At 35.1% G+C, this 11,213-nt stretch overlaps 1 long non-coding RNA gene across 2 annotated transcripts in view; it reads right to left on the bottom strand.

The window, feature by feature from the left end:
* Positions 1-7,717: 7,717 nt before the first annotated feature.
* LOC107018922 overlaps positions 7,718-11,213 on the bottom strand; it is a 20,321-nt gene continuing 16,825 nt past the window's right edge. For both annotated transcript variants that reach the window (XR_003578279.1, XR_003578280.1), the window contains 3 exons: positions 8,221-10,304; positions 8,040-8,129; positions 7,718-7,942 (listed from right to left, as the gene is read on the bottom strand). This is a non-coding gene — a long non-coding RNA (uncharacterized LOC107018922). The remainder of the gene's footprint in view (positions 7,943-8,039; positions 8,130-8,220; positions 10,305-11,213) is intronic.

Raw genomic sequence — 11,213 nt, 5'->3', positions numbered from 1 at the left:
TCACTTTTACTCAATGTTTTAATTAAACTGAGCCAGTGGATTTTACAAAGTTCACAGTGCTTTAAAAAAATTCAGTTTGATTTCAATCTCATTGCACATGGTGAGAGCTTGAGGTGTCCAACATGGTATCTAATCAAGGCATAAGAATTTTGTTGTAGTCTAGTAGTAAAGCTTTGCCCTATAGTCCCATTTCCAGTTTACAAAATAACAGACAAAAACATATATTCAAGATTTGTTGAATTTGCAATTGCATAACTCATTCGGCACCCTCCAGACACATAATGAAAGCATGTATACGATTTCAACTATATACAAACAGAACAATATAATGATGAACCAGTGAAACAAGCTAAAACACGAGGCAGGCGTAGTGACAATGAATTATGAAGACTACAAACAGAGAAATCATTTCAAAATAGACACTAAGTGATATTAGAAACAAACCTACACTACCGATTTCAAAGAAAATAAATGTAGAATAGGAATGGAAGTTACACTTAAATACTCATGCAAGAGAATCTTAGAACAAATCAAAGAACACATCATTATAAAACATTTAGTGCAAACTGAATCAATAGAAAAGCTACGAGTGCTTTACTTTGTTATGAGGAGCGACTGAGACAAGGAAGAGCTGAAATAAGCTATTCCACCACAACCGACTTCACTGGTGACCTCGAACTCAAATGAACATTTGCTAGTGATGGATGGAAAGAGAGACACTAACACCATGGCTTGCGCTGACGAACAAAGTTACAAGAAAGGATATTTTAATTCTGTGAGTAACTTCATACAAATTTGAACCTTAATTAGAGAAAAGCTACATAGAAATGGTGAAGCAAAACTTACAATTCAGTAACTACTCTATAATAACCTTGCCTTAAACATGTAACACCAGACCATGGAGGTAAATCACCATCTCCACAATGACCATCTCCAATCCATGCATACACCACTCTCCATCCCAAAGATGCCTTAATATTATTCAGAGCTTTCAGTACAGTCATATTTCAGATGTTCAAATTAGTCCATGTAAACATATATATTCAGGTACTACGACAACTCCTTGGTTTTCTCATGAGTGCAATCAATGGCCATAAACTGTTTAAATCATTTTAATGAAATATTAATAGAGAACGAGTGGATACAATTGGAACTACAAAACACTTCCAACAACACTAATTCAGTTACCTGCTGATGTTTTGGTACATATACTATCTTTTCTTACTGTTGAAGAAGCAGCTAAAACAAGTGTCCTCTCAACGCGGTGGCTAAGCTAGTGGAGATACATTTATTTGCTTAATTTTGATGATAACATACCCTCTGATAAAGTGACCTTGCAACCCAACGTACGGAAAATGCAAATGAAGAAGTATCTTAGGTGGGTCCACTGTACTTTGCAAATGTGTAAAGTGCAGAGACTAGACCAATTTAGGGTTTGTGTTGATTTTAACAAATCCGCGCAGCATGATAGTGATAAATGGATTAAATTTGCCTTTTCTAGGAATGTCCAAAGACTAGAGTTAGAATTATCAAAGGGTGATGAATTGATGATCCGTAATTCAGATAACTGTTATACTTTTCCAGCATTGCTCGTTGGTCTTGGTGATTCTACTAATTCTTGTTCTTGCATGCCTCATTCTAATGACCTGCAAATACTTTCACATGTATAGCAGAACTTCAAGTATCTTAAACTGATGCTATTTAAATCAATAAATGCCACGGGAAAAGTTCTTGAGTTTTTTTTTACACAATTGTCCATTCTTGAAACAATAGTAGTTCATGGATCAGGAACTTTGGTAAATTTGGAAGTTGTTGGTCCATCCCTCATGTTGAGACACTTGGAGATACAATACTGCTATAATGTAAAATCACTTAAAATTTGTGATACAAACCTTGTAACATAATGACTTCAGTAGGAACGAAATTACTGCTTAAGAATATCCCAATGATCGTCGAGGTGAAAATTTCTAGTGCGGCATTCAACCATATTTTGAATGATATATCCTCTCGTCTTTCTGTGTTATCTCTCAGCTTATGTTCCTTCTTTTAACTAGTCATTTATGGGTTAGTAAACAAAATTTTGTGTATATCTACCTATGTTTTACCGGCACTAACTGGTGCCATCTATTTAGTTTAATCTTTCGCAGGAAATATTGGAGCATTAAAATTTCATATTTCACTTTTACTTAATGTTTTAATTTAAATTTGGCATAACTGAGCTGGAGGATCATACAAAGTTCACAATGCTTGAAAACATTTCAGTGCTTTCGATCTCATTGCACCTGGTGAGAGCTTGAGGTGTCCAACATGGTATCTAATCAAGGCATATGAATTTTGTTCAAGGCTAGTAGTAAAGCTTTGCCCTACAGTCTCATTTCAAGTCCACAAAATAATACACAAAACATATATTAAAAATTTCTTGAATGTCCAACTACATAACTCATCCGCACCTTCCAAACACATAACAAAAGCATGAATACGATTTCAGCTATATACGATTACAACAATATCATGATGAACCAGTGAAATAAGCTAAAACACGAGGCAGACATAGTGACCATGAATTATAAAGACTACAAACAGAAAAATAATTTAAAATACACACTAAGTGATATTAAAAACAAACCTACACAACAAATTTCAATGAAAATAAGATGAAGATTAAGAATGGAAGTTAGACTTAAATACATCACGTAAGAAGATCTTAGAACACATCATTATCAAACATTAAGTGCAAACAGAATAAATAAAAGAGCTAAGAGTTCTTTACCACGTTATGAGAAGCAACTAAGACTTATAACGAGCTAAAATAAGCTATTCCACCACAACCGACTTCACTGGTGACCTCGAACTCAAATGAACATTGGCTAGTGATGGATGTAAAGAGGAGAAACTAACACCATGGCTTGCTCTGACAAACAAAATGACAAGTAAGCATATTTTAATTCTGTGAATAACTTCATACAGATTTGAATCTTAGTTAGAGAAAATCTACATAGAAATGGTGAAGCAAAACTTACAATTCAATAACTACTCTTTAATCACCGTCCATGGACATGTAACACCATACCATGGAGGTAAATTATTATCTCCACAAGGATCATCTCCAACCCATGCATACACCACTCTCCATCCAAGAGATGCCTTAATTTCATTCTGAGCTTTCACTACAGTCATATTCTAGATGTTCAAATTAGTCCATGTAAACATATACATTCATGTACTACGACAAGTCCTTGGTTTTCTCATTAATGCAATCAATGGCCATAAATTGTTTAAATCATTTAATGAAATATTAATAGATAAAGAGTGGATATAATTGGAACTCCACAACGTTTCCAACAACACTAAATCAGTTACCTAATGACGTTTTGGTACATAAACTATCTTTTCTTACTGTTGAAGAAGCAGCTAACACAAGTGTCCTCTCAAGGTGGTGCCTAATCTTGTGGAGATACATTTATCGGCTTAATTTAAATGCTAACATACCCTTTGATAAAGTAACCTTACAGCCCAACCTATAGAAAAGGCAAATGAAGAAGTACTTAGGTGGGTCAACCTTACTCTGCAAATGTGTAAAGTGTAGAGACTAGACCAATTTTGGGTTTGTTTTGATTTGAACAAATCAGCACAGCATGAGATTGATAAATGAAATAAATTTGTGTTTTCTAGGAATGTTCTAAGGCTAGAGTCAGACTTATTAAAAGGTGATGAATTGATGATCCGTATTCCAGATAAATGTTATAATTTTCCAGCATGGTTCCTTGGTCGTAGTGATTCTGCTGACTCTTGTTCTTGCATACCTCATTCTAATGACCTCCAAGTACTCTCACCTGTAGAGCAGAACTTCAAGTCTCTAATAGTACCGCTGTTTAAATCAGTAAATATCATGAGCAAAGTTCTTGAGTTCTTTCTACATGATTATCCATTTCTTGAAACAATGGTAGTTCATGGATCAGGAACTTTTGAAAATTCGGAAGTTGTTGTTCCGTCCCTCAAGTTGAGATATTTGGATATACAGTACTGCTGCAATGTAAAATCACTTAAAATTGTGATACAAACCTAGTAACATTAATGACTTCAGTAGGAAGGGAATTACTGCTTAAGAATGTCCATATGCTGGTTGAGGTGAAAATTTCTAGTGTGGCATTCAACCATATTTTGAATGACATATCCTCTCATCTTTCCTGTGTTACCTCTTAGCTTGTGGTCCTTCATTTAACTACTCATTTATGGGATAGTAAACAAAATTTTGTGTATATCTACCTATGTTTTGCTGGCACTAACTAGTGCCTTCTATTTAGTTCAATCTTTCGATGGATATATTGGAGCATTACAATTTCCTAATTTCTTTTACTTAATGTTTAATTAAAATTAGATATAACTTAGCTAGAGGATCTTAGAAAGTTCACAATGCTTGAAAAAATTTCAATTTGATTTCAATCTCATTGCACATGGTGAGAGATTGAGGTGTCCAACATGGTATCTAATCAAGGAATACGAATTTTATTGAAGTCTAGTAGTAAAGCTTTTCCTTAGAGTGTAATAACCCTAAAATGACTATGCTAAGTAATGCCTAATGTGTCTAGAATGCCTACGATTAGACCGGGTTCAAACGAATTGATGCGCGTAGAACCAGACCTCTGAACCCTTGCGACAACCAAGCCAACTAACTTGGGGATTTAGTTGAGCTAGTAAAGGTTAGGTCCAGCCATCTAGTGCTCCCGAATATGAAGATTTACCCGGATGAGCCTTTACCGGACTTAAAAAGGAGAAATCGTAGGTTTGGAGGATCTAGGGGTAAAATGGTCTTTTTCTAGGCTAAGGGTAGTATCATAATTTCCTAACTATGTAATTAATTAATTAATTAATAAGGTGGAGGGGCATTTTATTTAAATTGGTAAATCAACTTAATTTATTAATGTTTATTAGCTTATTTAATAAAAAGTAAAATCAGCTTTTTAAAAGGGTTGAAAGAGTCCTAGTTTGACTAACTCCTTACCTAAGCCTAAACTACTTTGCACGTCTCACTCTCTCACGTCAATACCTCACTTTCACGATCATTCTCTCTTCTTCTCACGTTTATCTGCCAAGCAAAAATACTAAAGCAGAAAAATTACTAAATGTCTTCACATTTGAAGAATTTACACGAAAGTATAAGGAAAACAAACTAATCAAAAACGTTAGGCAAAAGGGAGGATTATTCTGTCAATTTTGTAAGTTGAGGGGATTTGGACGTTATTTTTGGAGAAGGTTTTGGACGCAAGCCAAGTTTTGAACGACATAAAAGGTATGGGTTTTCTTCCTCTTGGTCCTTTTCCCAAGAGACCCTTAAGTCTCAGATGAATCTACTCCGAAAACTAGGGTTAATCCCCATTACATGTTCTCTATCACTAGCTCCCAATGATCTTAGGTTGGCATATCTGCTGGTAGATTAGGCATGTAATGTGATGTTTGTGATGAATATATTCATGAAAGATGTCTTCCGAAAAAGTGAATTATGTTAACTTGATTGTGCATGTGTGTGTCGTGAGCTAGCCATGGTTTGAAGCCTGGATTTTTACATGTTAAAATGTTGTATTTTACGTATATGAATATGTTAAAAACGTGATGTTCATATGAGTTCAAAGTTTCTGAATTGAATGACAATTATTGATTGAAAGTAACCTTGAAAATGCACCTAAAGATCTCCCTAAAAACTACTCGAAATGTCTTGATGTTTAACGTGAAACAGGGTGATTAAATTATCGAAAATAACCATGAAAACTCACCTAAAGATGCACTGGATGTTACACGAAAATTTATCCTAAATCTAACATCTAAAAGTTGAGAAAATGGAATGCAAAGAGGGTGAAAAAATTTCAAACATTTTGGAAATTAGTTTTTGGGCAGCTTATTGAAAAAAAATCACGTTCTAAAATATTTTTTTAAATGCTTGAGGTCAGTGGGGATTGAACCCAAGACCTCACCATATACATGTCATAAAAAATTAAATAATTCAATGTGGTAAGGGGGATTCGAAATGGGGTAAAGCTCAAGTGAAAAGTTAAGGGGAAAATGAAAGAAAATGAAGGAGAGAGGAGAAGAATGAAATAAAGAAATAATAAAAATGAGGTATGTGGGAATCGAACCCACAAAATCTTGGTAGAATGAGAAGGTAAGGAGAAAATATAAATTAAAATAAGGTGAGGCAGTGGGGATTCGAACCCACAACCTCTTGAATAGATGAGAGAGTTAAGACAAAAATAAAGGAGGAAAAATAAATGTGGTGAGTGGGGATTGAACCCACAACCTCTTGGATAGGTGAGAAAGTTAAGAGATAAATTAAAAGAAAAAGACTGAACTTGTGGGATTGATCCCGCAACCTCCGTGCCTTAAACGAAAAAGAGAGGATAAAAAGAAAGGAAAATATTATGGGAGTGTTGTGGATCGAACTAGGGTCCCCCGAATCTAAAAAATGCAATTATCAAGTTTACTATAAGCTTAAGTGTTACTCAAGGGATTCAAAACCCTTGACCGATTCCGTATTGACACATAAGTCATACGTAATCAAATATTTAATGAATGTTGCCTCTAAAGATCGAAATCAATATCTTGGCATATCTACAAGATGCATAAGTCTTGGTCCATATAATCTTGGGTAAATATGAATCACTTAGACAAACTATGAATGAAGTCACATGGCTTGTATATGTGGACTCATAAGTCTAGCATACATTTAAAAGTAAGTGAACCTAAGATGTTATATTATGAGATAATGAAACCCTAGAGGGGTTCAGTAAGAGTGTTACATAGACTAAAGGGCTTGCATTGGCATATGATGAAATGAACATTCACGTAAAGTGGTGAGTGATTATGAAGAGCAAATGTGCTAAAGCTAATGAATGTGGTGACAACATGATAAGAGGCTAATGTGAAAGATGAGAGCAATCTCAAATGATTCTAAGTAAATGTTACCAAAACGTACTCATCTATGAGAGTGTAAAGTTAATGAAGAGACCAGTCTCTATGAACACTCTAATGAAAGTATTGAAGTTAATGCATACTTAATACTAATGATGAGATGATAAATCATCTAATGAGATATGATGTCCTCATGCTAGAAGTCAGCTTCCATGATGTATGAGTTGAATGTAATGAAACATAATACTAAGCACCGATAGGCTAGCTATAAGTGGTGATGCCTTCCTTCAGGAAGGGCGGAGGTTCACGTAACTCTCATGAGATGAGACTGTCCGGCATGCTGGGTATGGGTTTCCTTATATCTCCTAATCTTTTAACCTATACTACCAATATCGGGATTTAGCAGGGTTCAATCCTTTATATATGCTAGCATATTTTAGGTCACTTTGGCCGGCGATTCCACTTCTTTTCAGTGTGGGGGAAGAAACTGAATTTCATGATGCTCATATGATCTATTTCGATTAAAGCTAAAGTTCCCAAAGAATGAATGAGGCCAGCCTCAAATAGGCATGGGCGTTCGGTCGGTTAGGTTCGGTTCGTAAATATCGGTTCGGTTTTTTGGTTTTCAATTTGGCCAAATATGAAACCAAACAAAACCAAAATAAATTCGGTTTTGTTCGATTATTATAAATCCGGTTCGATTTATTTTGGTTCGGTTTCAGTTTAACCAAATTTAATACAAAAAAATGGTAAAACGGCCATCGTGATAACTAAATATCGACTCAATTATTAATAATGAAAAAACTATCAAAAGTCAAGACAACATCACAACAACACTAGAAAGTTCAACAAACTTGTGTCCATCACTAAAATAGAGTTAGTTACAAACTAAAGTCATCATTATCCGGCTCATTGCAACTTCCAGCAACAAAGAGATTTAGAAAACCAACAAAACATCGTTGCAACTTGCAACCTCCATTGCAATGGCTCGCAAGTTCTAGCAGATAGCAACCAAGAATATAACAAAACACTGATGGACCTGCGAGAAAATAGAACTGTTTAGACGAATGATCTACATTTCATAATAGAATATATAAAACTATCAAGCAAGTTATGTAAATAAGTTCTTTACTTACTCGTTACCACACATCACTAGTTGATAGTTGAACTTACAAGCTGCAACTATATATCAATTATACTAAATTCAGTCCCACTACAAGCAAAATCTAAAAAAATATGAAAGAATTTGTTAGTTGTTAAGAAACACAAGTAACAAAATTATTTTCAATATAGTTAATACAAATATCAAATTCTTACCAAGTTCAAGTTGTTCAAGATACTCTAAATCTTCCTCAATATTGATTGGAAAAGACTCACTTCTAAGCCAATCTTGAACACAAATAAGAGATTGCATAATTTTAGGAGTTAATGAACTCCTAAAGGGATCAAGAACACGACCTCCTGTGCTGAATGCACATTCTGATGCGACACTTGAAATGGGAATGGCTAACACATCACGAACGATCTCCGCGAGAATAGGAAATCTCGGCTCATTAACTTTCCACCACATTAATATATCAAAGTCATCACTATCTGGCTCAATATCTTCCGCAAGATATCTTTCCAATTCTGATTTATTACCTGAACTTCCACTAACTTCTTTGTGCTTCTCAAATTGTTGTTTCGTTCTCATTCTTCCTCTACTCACAAAGTTGCCACAACCACTCACACTAGATATACTTGATGAATTGTCAGATGAAGTGGGTGAAGATGGTACATGTAAAGAGCTTTTTGGGGATTTCTTGACATAATACTCAAACAGTTAGTTCATGTATTTTTTCAGTTCTGAACATAGCTTTTGCCCAACTTCTTTTCCAAACATATCCACAATTGCAAATGGAACATAATCAAGCTTGTTACGGGGATCCAATACAGATGAAATAAAGATCATCTTGTTCATTTTTTGTGGTTCACCCCAATACTTTTTGAACTTCTCATTCATACTTTCCGCCATTTCTTTCAAATTACGATCTTCATTTGTCATCATCTCTTTCAAAATAAGATAAAGTTCAGAAATTTCAACGAAGTGTGTATTGCTAGTGACATAATTAGAACCAGATACCTTCAAAGTAAGTACATAAAAAGTTTCAAAAATTTCACCATTGACCTCACATATTTCCAGTCAACACTTGAAAGAATATTTGCAGTAGTTCCATCTTCAACAATAGTTTCATCTTCAACACTAGTTCCATCTTCAACACTTGTTCCATCTTTGTTTTTTCAGACGAATCAGAACCAAAGGTACGAAGATGATTCAAGTATCCAATATCATAAAAACTATATCTTTCAAATGCAAGCTCAAAATGTTGTGCTATATCAAGCATCAAATATGTAGAGTTCCACCTAGTAGGAACATCTAAACAGAATGATTTCTTACAAGTTATCAATTCAGATTCACAACATTTTTTAAACTTTCTAAGTCTTGCGGGACATTGTTTAATGTATTTCACGGCTTGTCTCACTAGCTTGACAGACTTACCAATTTCCTTCAACCCATCTTGCACAATAATATTAAGGATATGTGCCATACACCTCACATGAAGATGGTCACCATCCATAATGTTAGTAAACACATTATCCAAACCCCATTCAAGCAAACAATTAGTAATGCAAGCCGCCATATCCACGCCCTTATGACTAGAAATAGGAAAAAATTTATTATTCTTTTATGCAAAATACAATTTCTATCTATAAAGTGGGCTGTCAAACGCATGTAGTTTTTTTTTTGTATAGAGGTCCAAGTATATGTTGTAAGACAAACTCTTGGACGTGCTTCGTTGAAAACCTTCTTCAAAAGTTTTTTTTCTTCAAGGTATAGTTCATAACAATCTCTCGTCACAGTTCTACGAGAAGGAATATGAAATTGCGGCATTGTAACTCTCATGAAGTTTTTAAAACCCTCTTTCTCAACAAAACTAAATGGTAGCTTGTCAGCAATTATCATTTTGGCTAAAGCCTTCCTACTTTGTGCTTGGTCAAATTTCCAAGTGCTAATGACCCCTTCCTTTGCTCCCGTTGAAGATGGTAGAAAATTATTTAGATTTTGACCTTTATCTGCGGTGTCATTTAGGACATGTTCTCATATGAGTATTCATTGATGACATACCATTAGATGATGTAGAAGTTGCGTAAGCTTTTGCACAATACTTGCATTTGGCTTTACTAGCTCCATTTTCATCGGTGAACTTTTCAAAATGCTTCCAACAATTAGCTCTAGCTTACATGGTTTTTCATTTCTTTGAAGTATCAACATCAACTTCAACCTCACTGGGAGATGAGGTGTAAGGTATGCTCTCATTTGTATCTCCACTTTCACTTCCCTTTCTTCCAGTTTGTGCCCTCTATACAAAAGTGAAACAAACAACAAGAACAACAATCAACAAAGTTTCAAGGTTGACAAAGCATAAGAGACTAAGAGTTTTTCCTTTTACGCAAAAGTCAAAATGGATTTAGATTTTTCGATCTTGCAAGTTGCAACTATAACTTCAGTCTAAGTATAGCTCTACTAACCACTTAAAAAAGGCACTACATATGACAAATAAAAATTTGCATGCTACTGGAATTTTGCATTTTTCGAGTTCTCTTATTCATTTATTATTTTCTTTTATGCTAATTTATCTCACTATCTGCATTTGAATGGCACATATCACACAGGATTTTCTTGACTAGAGTGTTGAATCTGTATTGATTTAGTATATTTTGCTGCCAACAGCCCAACATTGTTTATTCTTGTAATCTAGCATCGTTAAGGAGAAAGAAAATCTGCAGCTTAAGGAGAAAGTAGATAAAGTTGCTGACTTGAGGAAATAAAGGATAGCGTGGGCCGTGGCGGCTGGCGGCGTGACGGCGTGACAGAGTGACTGACTGACTGGTAGACGGACGACGGTCGACGGTAGTAGACGACGATCGATGACTCAACGGTTGTGGACGATGGTCGATGACTCGACGGTAGTGGACGACGGTCGATGCCTAGACGGTAGAAGAAGGTTTTAGACTTTCAGTGTTTGTAATTTGAATGGTGTTAATTTAGGGATTTACCAATTTCGGGAAATTAATTTCGGGAAATTGGCTTGGGTGATTGGGTTATGGGTATTTGGGTTAGGATTTAGGAATTTGGATAGTTGGTCTTGGGCTGACTGCTGAGTAACAGGAATTCATGTAGTTGGGCTTGGGCTGACTGCTGAGAATAATAGTAATGGGTTATGGACTTATGGGGTAACAAATAACAATTATATATATATATATATATA

This window comes from Solanum pennellii, chromosome 5 (assembly GCF_001406875.1).
Source record: "Solanum pennellii chromosome 5, SPENNV200".
NCBI classification, from domain to species: domain Eukaryota; kingdom Viridiplantae; phylum Streptophyta; class Magnoliopsida; order Solanales; family Solanaceae; genus Solanum; species Solanum pennellii.
Note: the sequence above shows the minus strand (reverse complement) of the source record. Positions and strands in the feature narration are given on the sequence as shown.